A 12017-nucleotide genomic window follows, 5' to 3' on the forward strand; every position below is an offset into this window, starting at 1 on the left:
TGTGAATGCTGTTTAGTCGAACGTCAGTACATGAAATGGTAAAATACTGAAAGCACGTTACAGTGATTTTTTTCCTAGGGAAAAAAATCACTGGGCCATTTTTGGGACTTTGCCATTTCCTCTACTGTGGTGCGATCTCGGAGTTCGGATATTTCAGTGAGGGGGGTGTCAGGGGTGAAGCCCCCCCTTTATTTTGTGTTTTGATTTTTTTTTTTTTAACGGATCAGCAATTTTTTGCCCTGGGAAAAAAAATTCCTGATCCGTGTGTTCGACATTTTGAGCTTTTGGGGATTGCGGGTCGATTATATACTGTTTGCAATTCAGTGCGTTTGCTTACATAATATTGACACTCTGTACTATTCAGCTGTAAAACTGTGCCTCTACATATAGCATAATTTCTTCCATTGTGTCGTCCTTCTACAGGCCTAGTCATACAAGCAGAGAAGGATGCAGTCACCTTGGTGGGTGCAAGATGCTGGCTCTGGTGTTTCATCACCAATACCCATCAGGAATGCCTCTCAGGAGATACAGTGGTCCCCTTGCTGAAGGCAATCTAGACAGAGTCACTGGCTCCCACTGTATTTGACTCTTGGGAGGGTGAAGGGTCTTCTGTAGAAGGTGGAGCAGAAGTTTCCCAGCACCAGTTGCAAAGGCTAGTTATTGTTGAGGTGTGCCTGCAATTGGTTTCCCACTTTGATAATGTGGAACCCCTTTTTGGTAACTGGTGGAGTTGTTTAACTATCAAGCCCTATCCATTGGGCCTGTAGGAAAACAACTGACCTGTAACATTAACCACTCAGGTTAGTAAAGCTTGTTTTTTTTTCCTCCTCTAGATTGGTCTGGCATGCAACTATGCCAGGGAATTACCTTCTCCTCTTCCCAGAGTATCCCATGTTTTATGTGCCATTCCTTATTCCTTGCCTAACCTCCATAACACCAATTGTTCAGCTTCTGTATGTGTGCATCCACCCACTGTCCTCCTCAGCTTTTGTGTGCATGCTGTCTCTTCTGTCTGTGTCTATATTACTACTTTCCCTTCTCTCTCTTTCCCATTCACAGTCATCCTATAGCATCTTATCCAGGTCTAAATCATGTTTTCGAACTTTTAAAAGTTTTAACGTTATATGGCCGACACCATATAATCGAACTTTTAAAAGTTTGAACATTTCAACGGAGATCTCCGTACAGTGCGGAATGGGAAGATTTCCCTTTTCTGCACTGTAGTGCGATCTCGGAGTTGGTATATTTAAAGAGCAGGTGGTGTGGAGGGTGCAGGGGGGCTTGTCCCTTTATAATGTGTTCTCGACATGGATGGCAAGAGTTATCTTTTGAGATTCATTCTCAAGGCAAATTTCTTGGTAACCATGTCTTGTACACATTATAAACTATGATGACAGATCCAGTAATAATCCTCTGTCTTAATAACTTCAGTTTGCAGAAGTTGTTCATACTGTCTGTTCACGCTACTGTTGTACTCCTGAAGAGCAAATGGCTAAGCCAAACTGCATTACATCCGACATAACAAAATCAATCTGCATGTCACAAACCTAGAGTTATGAGACTAGCTCCTATACAACCCAGGAGTCTAAATAAACTCTTTTTTTGCTAAATATATTCTGAGATCTATACTTTTAAATAGCATAATGGCTTGTTATTAATGCAGATTGTTTCATATGCCATTTCTACTTCTGAGAAATATGAGTTTATTTTAAGGTTAACAAATAATGTACAGGTGAGTGCTGCATTAACATTTTGCATGAGATGTGTCATCTCTTAGCTTTTGCTATGAGTGTATGTTGTTCCTCAGACTGTTGCACAGATATGGTAAATATTTCTAATACTTTGCAGGTAAACATCTGCTCAGGTATAAAGGTTTGTTTCCTTGTTGTACGTCTCCATTACATCAGTTTGTTCTTAAGTGCCCTACCCATAGTATGTGTTTGAACAGTAGTTTTAAACACATATTCGCTAAATTAAGAACCAAATTTTGTTTTATGCAGAAATGAAGCCCACATACTCTTCACTTTAGAAAGACCGTGTAAAGGTATAGACTAAAACATTAATCTTCATTGGACAAATGTATTTAAATAATTACTTGACAAAACATTTAATGTTTTATGATATCTGGATGAAAAAAGTGTATCACTGAGATGCAGTATGCAGTATATATTTTACTATAGGACGGCAACATAGTATTTTTAGGCTAATAGCAAAAAGTAAGTATTGTGATAATATAAAGTAGGCAGTTTTTTGGGTACTACTGAAACCTGCAGCTGAGTTGAGTCAGATCATTTAGTAATATAGTTTTTCATGAACCTTTAAGAATATCATACCTTCAGCAGCATTACTTGATTGCTTTCAAACAATTTCTAAATGCAACTGGAATGTTTGAATTGTGGAACTATCAAAGATGAAAACAGCAGAAAGCAATTGTCATGGTTAACAGGTGCAGCCGTACTTAGGAGATACAATGAATACATGCAAACAGTGCCAACAAAGTACAATACCTTTAGCATGTCCTCTTTTCGTCTGTGAAGAATCATTCATGCGCTGTATGAAAATATATTAGAATTGTTCTTGAATTGTTTCTTATGTTAAAGGACAAATACTATTCTTATGCAAAAAAAAAAAAAAAAAAACAGAATGCAGTATGCTGCATTGACCAATTAATGCTATTCCTCTGTTTGCATACATTCTGTTACTACAGTGTCTAGGCAACGTAACATAGCTGCAACTGTTCTCTAGAATCAAAAAATACTTTGTGTACTCATTTATGTGGTTTTGCCAGAGTTAAACTCAAAGCATTACATGCTGAATGAGAGACTTAAAAACAATTTCCTCTACACTAGATTATTTGATTGTTTAGAGACAAAGACAACACTCTTACCACGCCAGGTTATTGTGACCTCATCCATACTTCAAATCCACAGTATTTCATAATTTTCTGAAAGATTTTTCTTAGTTGTAAATAAATATCATGGCGCACAATGTGAGTGCAGCTAAAGGTACCCAGTGCTGGATTCTTATTTACTTTACACACACACTCACACCCTTCCCTTTCCACCTTCCCTTAGAAAATGCAGCGGCACAAAATGAGTCTACATGCCTGTACAAGATAATGTTTCACGAAACTGTTTGACATCACTGCCTTATGCAAAACGAAAAAAAAAATCCAGAAGAAGCGAGAGAGAGAAAAATGAATGAATCAGCTGCATTGAATGCCACACCAATGAATTATTATCATTGTTCACAAAAGACATCTGACCTAGTAAATCTATTGTTGCCAATAATTGTAGCACACTTTTCCAGGCAGTGAACAATGCTTTGTCAAGTAATATGGGTCCTCCTCAGAAAGTATGCACTCTGCCAGGTTTAATGATGTTCTGAATTATTTTTCTCTCTGCTTACTCATTTTGTTTTCTGCTTGTAAGCTGAATGAGAGATGCATACATAATGCTGCAGCTGTTTGTCTCATAAAACTGTTTTTTTTTTCAGTTGTCTGTACTTAAATCACAGTCTCATGCAGAACTGCATTTAAAAAGAATAGCAACAGAAGGAATAAAAAACAACAAAGCAGCTCTCCCTAAGTTTAATAGGAAAGAGCTATAATGAAACATTTTAAGACATTTTTATTTATTGAGGGCATATCATTCCACAATTATTATTATATTGCTTTTGACTGTATGGTTGTAAGATTCTAGTCCAAGTCAGATAGGAACTTACATATGTCAACACTCAAGTTAGAAATCTATTCACCCTCCCCAATACCTTTTTTCCTACTTCTGAACACATGGTCTGGGTGTTGCATTAACAGTGACAATCATCTAGAGCCAATGTTCACACCACCAGGTGGCTATACCTACCACCGCTTTTCTGTAGAACTCATACACATGTACACTTGCACCCATGGCCAAATTATGGTGTCTAATCTATCTTTTGTATGTCTTTAGAATGCAGGAGGAAACTGGTACACCAAAAGAAAACTCACGCAAACACAGGGAGGGTATAAGTTCATAGATTAGGAATACTCTAATTATCCCCTGTGAGAATCAAATCCTGCACCTTGTGTTTGTAAAGTAAATACCTTAACAATTATGCCAAACCCCCACCCTTGCAAATTCCACACAGAAGGCACCCCAGCTGAAAATCGAACCATTGAAATACATATTCCTTAATGCTACAAAATAAGATATGTCAAGTCTTTTAACATTGGGAAGTTTGTTCTTAATCACTAAAATTACAAGGAATTCACAATCTCACTTTCACTTAATTTTGAATGCAGTTTTATTTATTGAGAGTATATTTTCTTCTTCTTCAGATTAATTGCTTTGAAACTTGAACTCCGATCTCACAAAATTGCTGTGACATCTTTATTTAGAGTCAACATGAAGGTTTTGACTTTTTTCCAGAGTAAAATATTTATACTTAAACTCACTTTGTCCTGTTGCATGTTTTTTAGCCCCTAGAATAGTCATTTGGAATTAAATATAAAAAATGGATGAACGCAATTATTCCTTCCAAGTTTTACAGACCGGATCATGTAAAGTTAACTATCCTTTACAAAAGGGTATGCAAAAATTGTATCAAGGTCACTCTGTCCACAGTATTTCAAAACATTTGTGAACTGGAAGCACAGGGAACTACAAACTGCACAATAGCATTTATGTTTCACTCTTCCCCCATCCTTTATCACTCAGTAAGTAATAAATCAAGAGAATGTTTCATATAATTATTATTCCTTACTGTAATGAGGAACTTCTTTCATATATTTCATTTGCATGTCAGTCGTGAAATTATAAAGTGACCTAAATGGGATATAAATATACGTAAGATGTAAATCTCATGAGAGTGTCTACGGAGAGACAATCTGAGGTAAGGATATGCATCATATTTGCTGATTCATCTGCAGATGTGACATGAGGAAATGTCAGTGTGAAAAGAAGACAATGTTTTCTCAGGGGATCATTTGACAGAACCATTTCCTTCACAGAAAGCATGTGTCTGGATACTACAACACTCTTTGATGCCTGCTAATATGATCTATGGGGGGCGCTGTCAGGGCAAGAATGTTCCAGGGTTACCTCTAGGTGTAACACTTCTAAGGAAGCTGTATAGTATATCTGTACTTTGCAGGCATAATGGATTACAGGAAGTTATCCAATTCAGAGCAAACACATAGTCATATGTTAGAAACTGCTGTACTTATACCATCCACCGGAGAAAAATAATGTGATGGCAGATCCCCACATCCACCCTCCCAAGTATAGGGTGGAAGGCATTAGCTGCTACATCCTGTACATCCATGATGGTGATACAGTGCTTAAAATATTAATCAAAACCAAAATGATTAGCAGTTTATTCAGAATCAAAAGTCATATGCCAGATGGCTGTCTGCCAGAGCCACTTTCTGTTAGCTGGAAAGACATCTTATAATGTCATCCTGTCTCCCTAGCACTCTCTATCCTGATGTTCATGTTGTCATTGTGTCACCACAGCCCACTCTGCCCTGGTATTGATGTTGTCATCCTGTCACCCCAGCCCTCTCTGCCATGGTGTTCAAGTTGTCATTGTGTCCTCCCAGCCTTTCTGCCCTGGTGTTCACGTTGTCATCTGATCTCACCAGCCCTCTTTGCCCTTGAGTTCATGTTGTCATGGTGTCTCCCCAGCCCTTTCTGCCCTGCTGTTCATCTTGTCATTATGTCTCCCCAGCCCTCTCTGCCCTGGTGTTCATGTTGTCATCCTCTCACCCCAGCCCTCTCTGCCCTGGTGTTCACGTTGTCATCCTATCTCACCAGCCCTCTGTGCCCTGGTGTTCACGTTGTCATTGTGCCTCCCCCATCCTCTCTGTACCCTGGTGTTCACGTTGTCATTGTGTCTCCCCAGCTCTCTCTGCCCTGGTGTTCATGTTGTCATTCTGTCTCCCCCAGCCCTCTCTGACCTGGTGTTCATTTTGTCATCCTGTCTCCCCAGGTCTCTCTGCTCTGGGGCTTATGTTGTCATTGTGTCTCCCCAGCCTTCTCTGCCCTGGGGCTCATGTTGTCATTGTGTCCCCCAGACCTCTCTGCAATGGTGTTCATGTTGTCATTGTCTCCCCAGCCCTCACTGCCTTGTTGTTCATATCACTGTGTCTCTCCAGCCCACTTTGCCCTGGTATTCATGTTGTCATTGTGTCTCCTCAGCCCTCTCTGCCCTGGTGGTCATGTTGTCATCCTGTCTCCCCAAGCCTCTCTGCTGTGGGGCTTATGTTGTCATTGTATCTCCCCAGCCCTCTCTTCCCTGTTGTTCATGTTGTCATTGTGTCTCCTTAGCCCTCTCTGTCCTGGTGTTCATGTTGTCATTGTGTCTCTCCAAACCCCTCTGCCCTGGTCTTCATGTTGTCATCATGTCTCCCCAGCCCTCTCTGCCGTGGTGCTCATGTTGTCATCTTGTCTCCTCGGCCCTCTCTGCCCTGTTGTTCACGCTGTCATCCTGTCTACCAGCCCTCTCTGGCCTGTTGTTCATGTTGTCATCCTGTCTCCCCAGCCCTCTCTTCCCGGTGGTCATGTTGTCATCCTGTCTCCCCAGCTCTCACTGCCCTGATGTTCATGTCACTGTGTCTCCCCAGCCCACTTTGCCCTGGTGTTCATGTTGTGATTGTGTCTCCCCAGACCTCTTTGCCGTGGTGCTCATGTTATCATCCTGTCTCCTCAGCCGTCTCTGCCCTGGTGGTCATGTTGTGATTGTGTCTCCCCAGCCCTCTCTGCCCTGTTGTTCATGTTGTCATTGTGTCTCCTTAGCCCTCTCTGTCCTGGTGTTCATGTTGTCATTGTGTCTCTCCAACCCCCTCTGCCCTGGTGTTCATGTTGTCATCCTGTCTATCCAGCCCTCTCTGCCATGGTGCTCATGTTGTCAACCTGTCTCCTTAGCCCTCTCTGCCCTGTTGTTCACATTGTCATCCTGTCTACCCAGCCCTCTCTGGCCTGTTGTTCATGTTGTCATCCTGTCTCTGCAGCCCTCTCTGCCCTGGTGTTGATGTTGTCATCTTGTCTCCCCAGCCCTCTCTTGCCCAGTATTCATGTTGTCATTGTGTCTCTACAGCCTTCTCTACCCTGGTGTTGATGTTGCAATCCTGTTTCCCCAGCACACTTTGCCCTGGTGGTCATGTTGTCATTGTGCCTCACAAGCCCTCCCTGCCCTGTTGTTCATGTTGTCATTGCATCTCCCCAACCCCTTCTGCCCTGGTGTTCATGTTGTCATTGTCTCTCTCCATCCCTCTCTACCTCGGTGTTCAGGTTGTCATTGCGTCTCCCCAGCCCTCTCTGCCCTGGTGTTCATGTTGTCATAGTTGTTTTTGCATTATTTGCTCAGTGATGCAGTCATGCACTTATTCATTTGATTAGTGATTAACACTGTTTGGCAGATGGGTGAACACTTCCCATGTCTTGTTAACTGGGGGACTGCTACCATTTTCCCACTGTCAGAGGTAACCAAGAGTCTTCTAAGACTGTCAATATAATTCCTGAGTAGGGTGTGGTATACCCCTTTCACTAACTTACTTTACAATACTGGACCTTCAAACTGTTTTAGGGGAAGGGATTATTGTACAGTCTGCATGATGGTAAGGCAATCTAGCAGCATACTGGCTCGAAATAAGATACCGTGGGTTTTTTTCTCCTTTTTGTTATCTGGAAGTGAATCCCTGGATGGCAGTGAACTCTGTGCTGTGGTTGAAACTATGGTAGTAACACTGATAAATGTTTTTGAAAAATACAACAATTAGCGTTACTCAAGAAACAAACAGGGACTGTGTCCCTTACGCTGGTGTGTAAGTAATGTAACTGAGGGACATCATTTGTCACTTTCAAATACAAAAATAAATCTCAGGAGCTACAATAGCAGTGTGAGACGCTTAAAGTGAAACCAGATAAAAAGAGAAGAAACAGAAGGTCACAGCATATGCTGGGTATGGAGCGAAGACTTGAAGGGCCTAAACCAGTGTCCTCAGCATCAAGTTTAATAACTTTATGGCTAGAGACTCATTTCTATATATAGTGAGAGGGCTTACAGGATAACATGAACAGGCTTTCCTGCCAATCCATTTTCCTGAGCATTTTACAATTAGATTGAATCATGATGGAAATTCGAAGTTGCTTGTATTGTATAGATCTGGGGTAGTTTGATAGGTCCCTGCTGGTTGATTGTGTATCGTTTTTAAAATTATACAAGAATTTACATTATAACTTTACCGGAGAAAAATGGTGACAAATAATTCCATACTCATGCATTGTTATTATCATACACCTGCTTTTCTTATTTTTACACAGTGTTAGGGTGTCACATCAAATTTAGTCAAAGTGGCCAAATCACCTAAAGCCTATGTTTACACAGCCTTGACACACATTAAAAAAAAGAACAAAAAAGCAATACTGCCTGTCCAATACAAAAAAAATGTGCACCACGTAGAAAGCTCACAGATATGGAACTTTTCTTCAAAATGTATTTCGGCTTGGCATTTTAGTGGTCAAAGCAGTGAGTTGACTAAAATTTTATACTCAGCCATTTCAGTGGCTAATTTATCAGAAAGAAGGATAGACCCTTTACTATTACTCCTGTGTGCAATTGTATCAGGCCACTGTTTACTTCATTCAAGGTTCCACAAGAGACTGTCAGGAGGGACCTCTTTAAAATTTCAGTTTCGAAGCAGAACTTATTCAAGGCGTTGAACTCTCTAGATAGAGAATATAATTGGTAGGAGTCTGGAGTCTAGATGATTACATTAGAAGTGAACAATTAGTGGATTTGTTGTTATAAACTGCAAAAAAGTGACAATAGAAAAAATCATGGTATAGACATTTCCTGCAGGACAAACAAGGTTAAGTCTGGGTAACATTTTGCATGCCTTAAAGTAATATTCTGCAAAGTTACACCCCCAAGACAGTATAGTATGTTTGCTTTAATGAGGGAATATTGGTGCATAATTTGTATATTTATATTTTTATAAATATGTGTGTGTGCATGATATATATATATATATATATATATATATATATATATATATATATATATATATATATATATATATAGATATATCTATATAGATATATATATGTTATATATAGTTCTTCATTTTTGAAAAAGATATATTTGTATACATTTTTTCCTCTAAATCCTTTATTAACAAATTGTGCATTAACAGCCAACCATAAATAAAAAAAAGCAAAAAGTGAATTGAATAAGTTGACCACCTAATCATTATAGACAGAAACAGTCAAATACATTTGGGCTAATAAAGTCTATAGGCCCAAAAAGTTATGATGGGTAAATATCAAATTATATAAATCCTAAAATAAATGTACTTTCATGCGATTCTTGTTCCTGTAACTAAAAGAGCAAAATACACCATTAACCATTCCAAGCTGATTATATTTATAAATAATCTTAGATGCCAGTCACAGTGTTATATACTCTTTATTCAAAGGACAGCTCATGAGTTCATTATGCTGTGGCAATTTTCTAAATGACTGGAAAATCATTTAGTATACATTACAAAGAATGTCTCTGTACCATACATCTGCTTAAGCAGGAATGGAATTTCCCTGTAGCCTGTTATCACTACTCTTAGTGTCAGGAATACGGGAATAGCTGTGGTACATTTGTTATGTATGTATTAATGAAGAGAAAGGGTCTTACAGTGACTGACTATAATGCAAATCAACTTGGCCAATGCTCCCTTCATACAGAAGGACAAGATGCCTTTCATTGCAGGTCGGAGGTGGTTATGGATTCTGTCCCCTTTAAAGAGTTGAGTACACAGTAATGGTTGATTTCTTTTTCAACCTAAGCCAACCTGTTGGTTGTTTGGTTTCTTCTAACATGGTGTGGTATTGGGTATTGGCATGTATATACACACACACACACACACACACACACACACACACACACACACACACACACACACACACACACACACACACACACACACACACACACACACACACACACACTAGGTCTGACGGACCCTGTAATGTGCTTAAATCAGACAGCATTGTTGGCAGGTGGTTTATATAAAGTGCAAATAGTATTTCAAAGCCTAACAGCAATGGGTCAGATATTTCTGTTCTACCAATAGGGCAGTCTGTTCATTCTGCCTTTTTTAATTCCTTTAGTTTGTCTGTTTATACAACTTTAGGAATGTCTAAAATATTATATTTCTGGAAACTTTGAGAAGATACCTACTAAGGGTTATTGAACTATCCTGTCATTCATCAGGGTAAGCAGAGGGGGTGCCAGAGGGGGAGAACTTGACAGTAAGTACAACATCTTAGAACACATGTTGTGTAGAGTCCCCTGTCAGGAGTAGGTTAAGTATTAAAAGGCAAATGTGGTGTGGCTGGATTTCAAACCTGGTCCAAGCAGCTAAATTTAAAGAAGAGGATTTTACTTGCATGGAGACCAGAGGATTTGTAATTGCCAGCATATACTTACTTCAGGATTATTAATGGGGTTAGTGATTACAACCCATAAATGTCTAGACTGAGGCATTTTGGGAGTATAGGTGGATGGAGAGCGTAGGTGGGTGCTGGTAGCATTTCAGTCACCAGAGGAAAAGTACTACTAGGGTGAAAATATGATCTGTATTCAAACAGTGTGACTATTCGGGAGAATATTTTGGGGAAATTCTGAGCATTTGAGAGGATGCTAGATGCTTGTAACAGGAGGTAATTTCATTACAGGGAGATACTGGGAGGTAGGTAGACTGTAAGAACCTATAGAACAACATACAATACTGTCAACTAGTTGGAAGAATGGGTTGCAGACATGAGATTTATGAATATATAGTCTGTCTATAATCACTGGTATAAGTAATACAGGTATTTTGCACATATGGACAGCAGTTCAGAATTCCTTTTGATATTTCTGGAATGTTCTTTTATAGAAGAGCTGAGCTGTTCTGATGTTGCCATGGTAGTGATAGTGTGGGTGGAGGATGATAAGACTTGAAATGGCCATGTAAGCCTGCTTTTTCCTGGTTGTTGGACCACGTTTCCTGATTAAGGAAAAAGGAATGAGAGACATATTTTATGGTTCGGTGAAAGAATTGTATTTGCCATGAAAGAGAACATTCAGCAGGTCTGTAGTGGGAAACACTGAAATACGGCCTCAGAAGGTAGATGATAAATATGTTAGCTTATCAAATGAGAGGCAGTTTTAATAGGATGTATCATATTAGAAATACAAAGCTCTACAAAATCAGGATTTAGGTATGTCAGGGACATTAAAGCTGGCTTCTATAAAAATTATTAAATTCAAGCAAGCAGCAGTGTATAGTGTTAGTTTCACTAAAGCTGTCAGTCATGCAAGTCAGGTGGATTTGTTATTGGGGATTTAAGGACCAGACAGGAAAGCTTCTGGCAGATTAAATGCAAGGCAAAGAGAGTCGGGTTCTCTACTGAAATGTCAGCACCTGAAATGCCAAGTAGCAGCAAGCCAAAAAAAAGCAAGACTGAAATCCCAGGAGAAGATGTAATATTGAACATCACTCTTTCCCTTTAAACATTTTTTTTGCAGGAGCAGCTGGTCAAGCCCTCCCCCCAACACCCCGAAATATGTAAAAAAAAAAAAAAAACAAAAACAACAAAAAAAAAAAATATATATATATATATATATATATATATATATATATATATATATATATATATATATATATATATATATATATATGTATATGTATATATATATATATATATATATATATATATATACATATACATATACATATACATATACATACATACAGACCAACCATGACATTGCCATTCCTCAGAGAAAAGGCAATATTCTGAGGAAACGGCCATGTTGGATTTAAGATATGCAAGTCCATTTTTTCAGCCATTCAGTCTCCATGTTTTGGTACACACTGCAGTGGGCCCCAGCATTTGAAATGCTTATTGAAAATGGGTTACACTTTCCATTATGAGAGTTGATGCAAGGTACACAGGGGACCCAGAGCATAGCAAAAGTATCATTAGTGAATTACT

General features: G+C 39.2%; 1 protein-coding gene across 3 annotated transcripts in view; it reads right to left on the minus strand.

The window, feature by feature from the left end:
- The window catches only part of DENND2B (DENN domain containing 2B), a 1438653-nt gene that overhangs the window by 691787 nt on the left and 734849 nt on the right, over nt 1-12017 (minus strand). The gene's annotated exons all lie outside the window — the stretch shown is intronic.

This window comes from Protopterus annectens, chromosome 9.part0 (assembly GCF_019279795.1).
Source record: "Protopterus annectens isolate FY-2018-M chromosome 9.part0, PAN1.0, whole genome shotgun sequence".
NCBI lineage: Eukaryota > Metazoa > Chordata > Ceratodontiformes > Protopteridae > Protopterus > Protopterus annectens.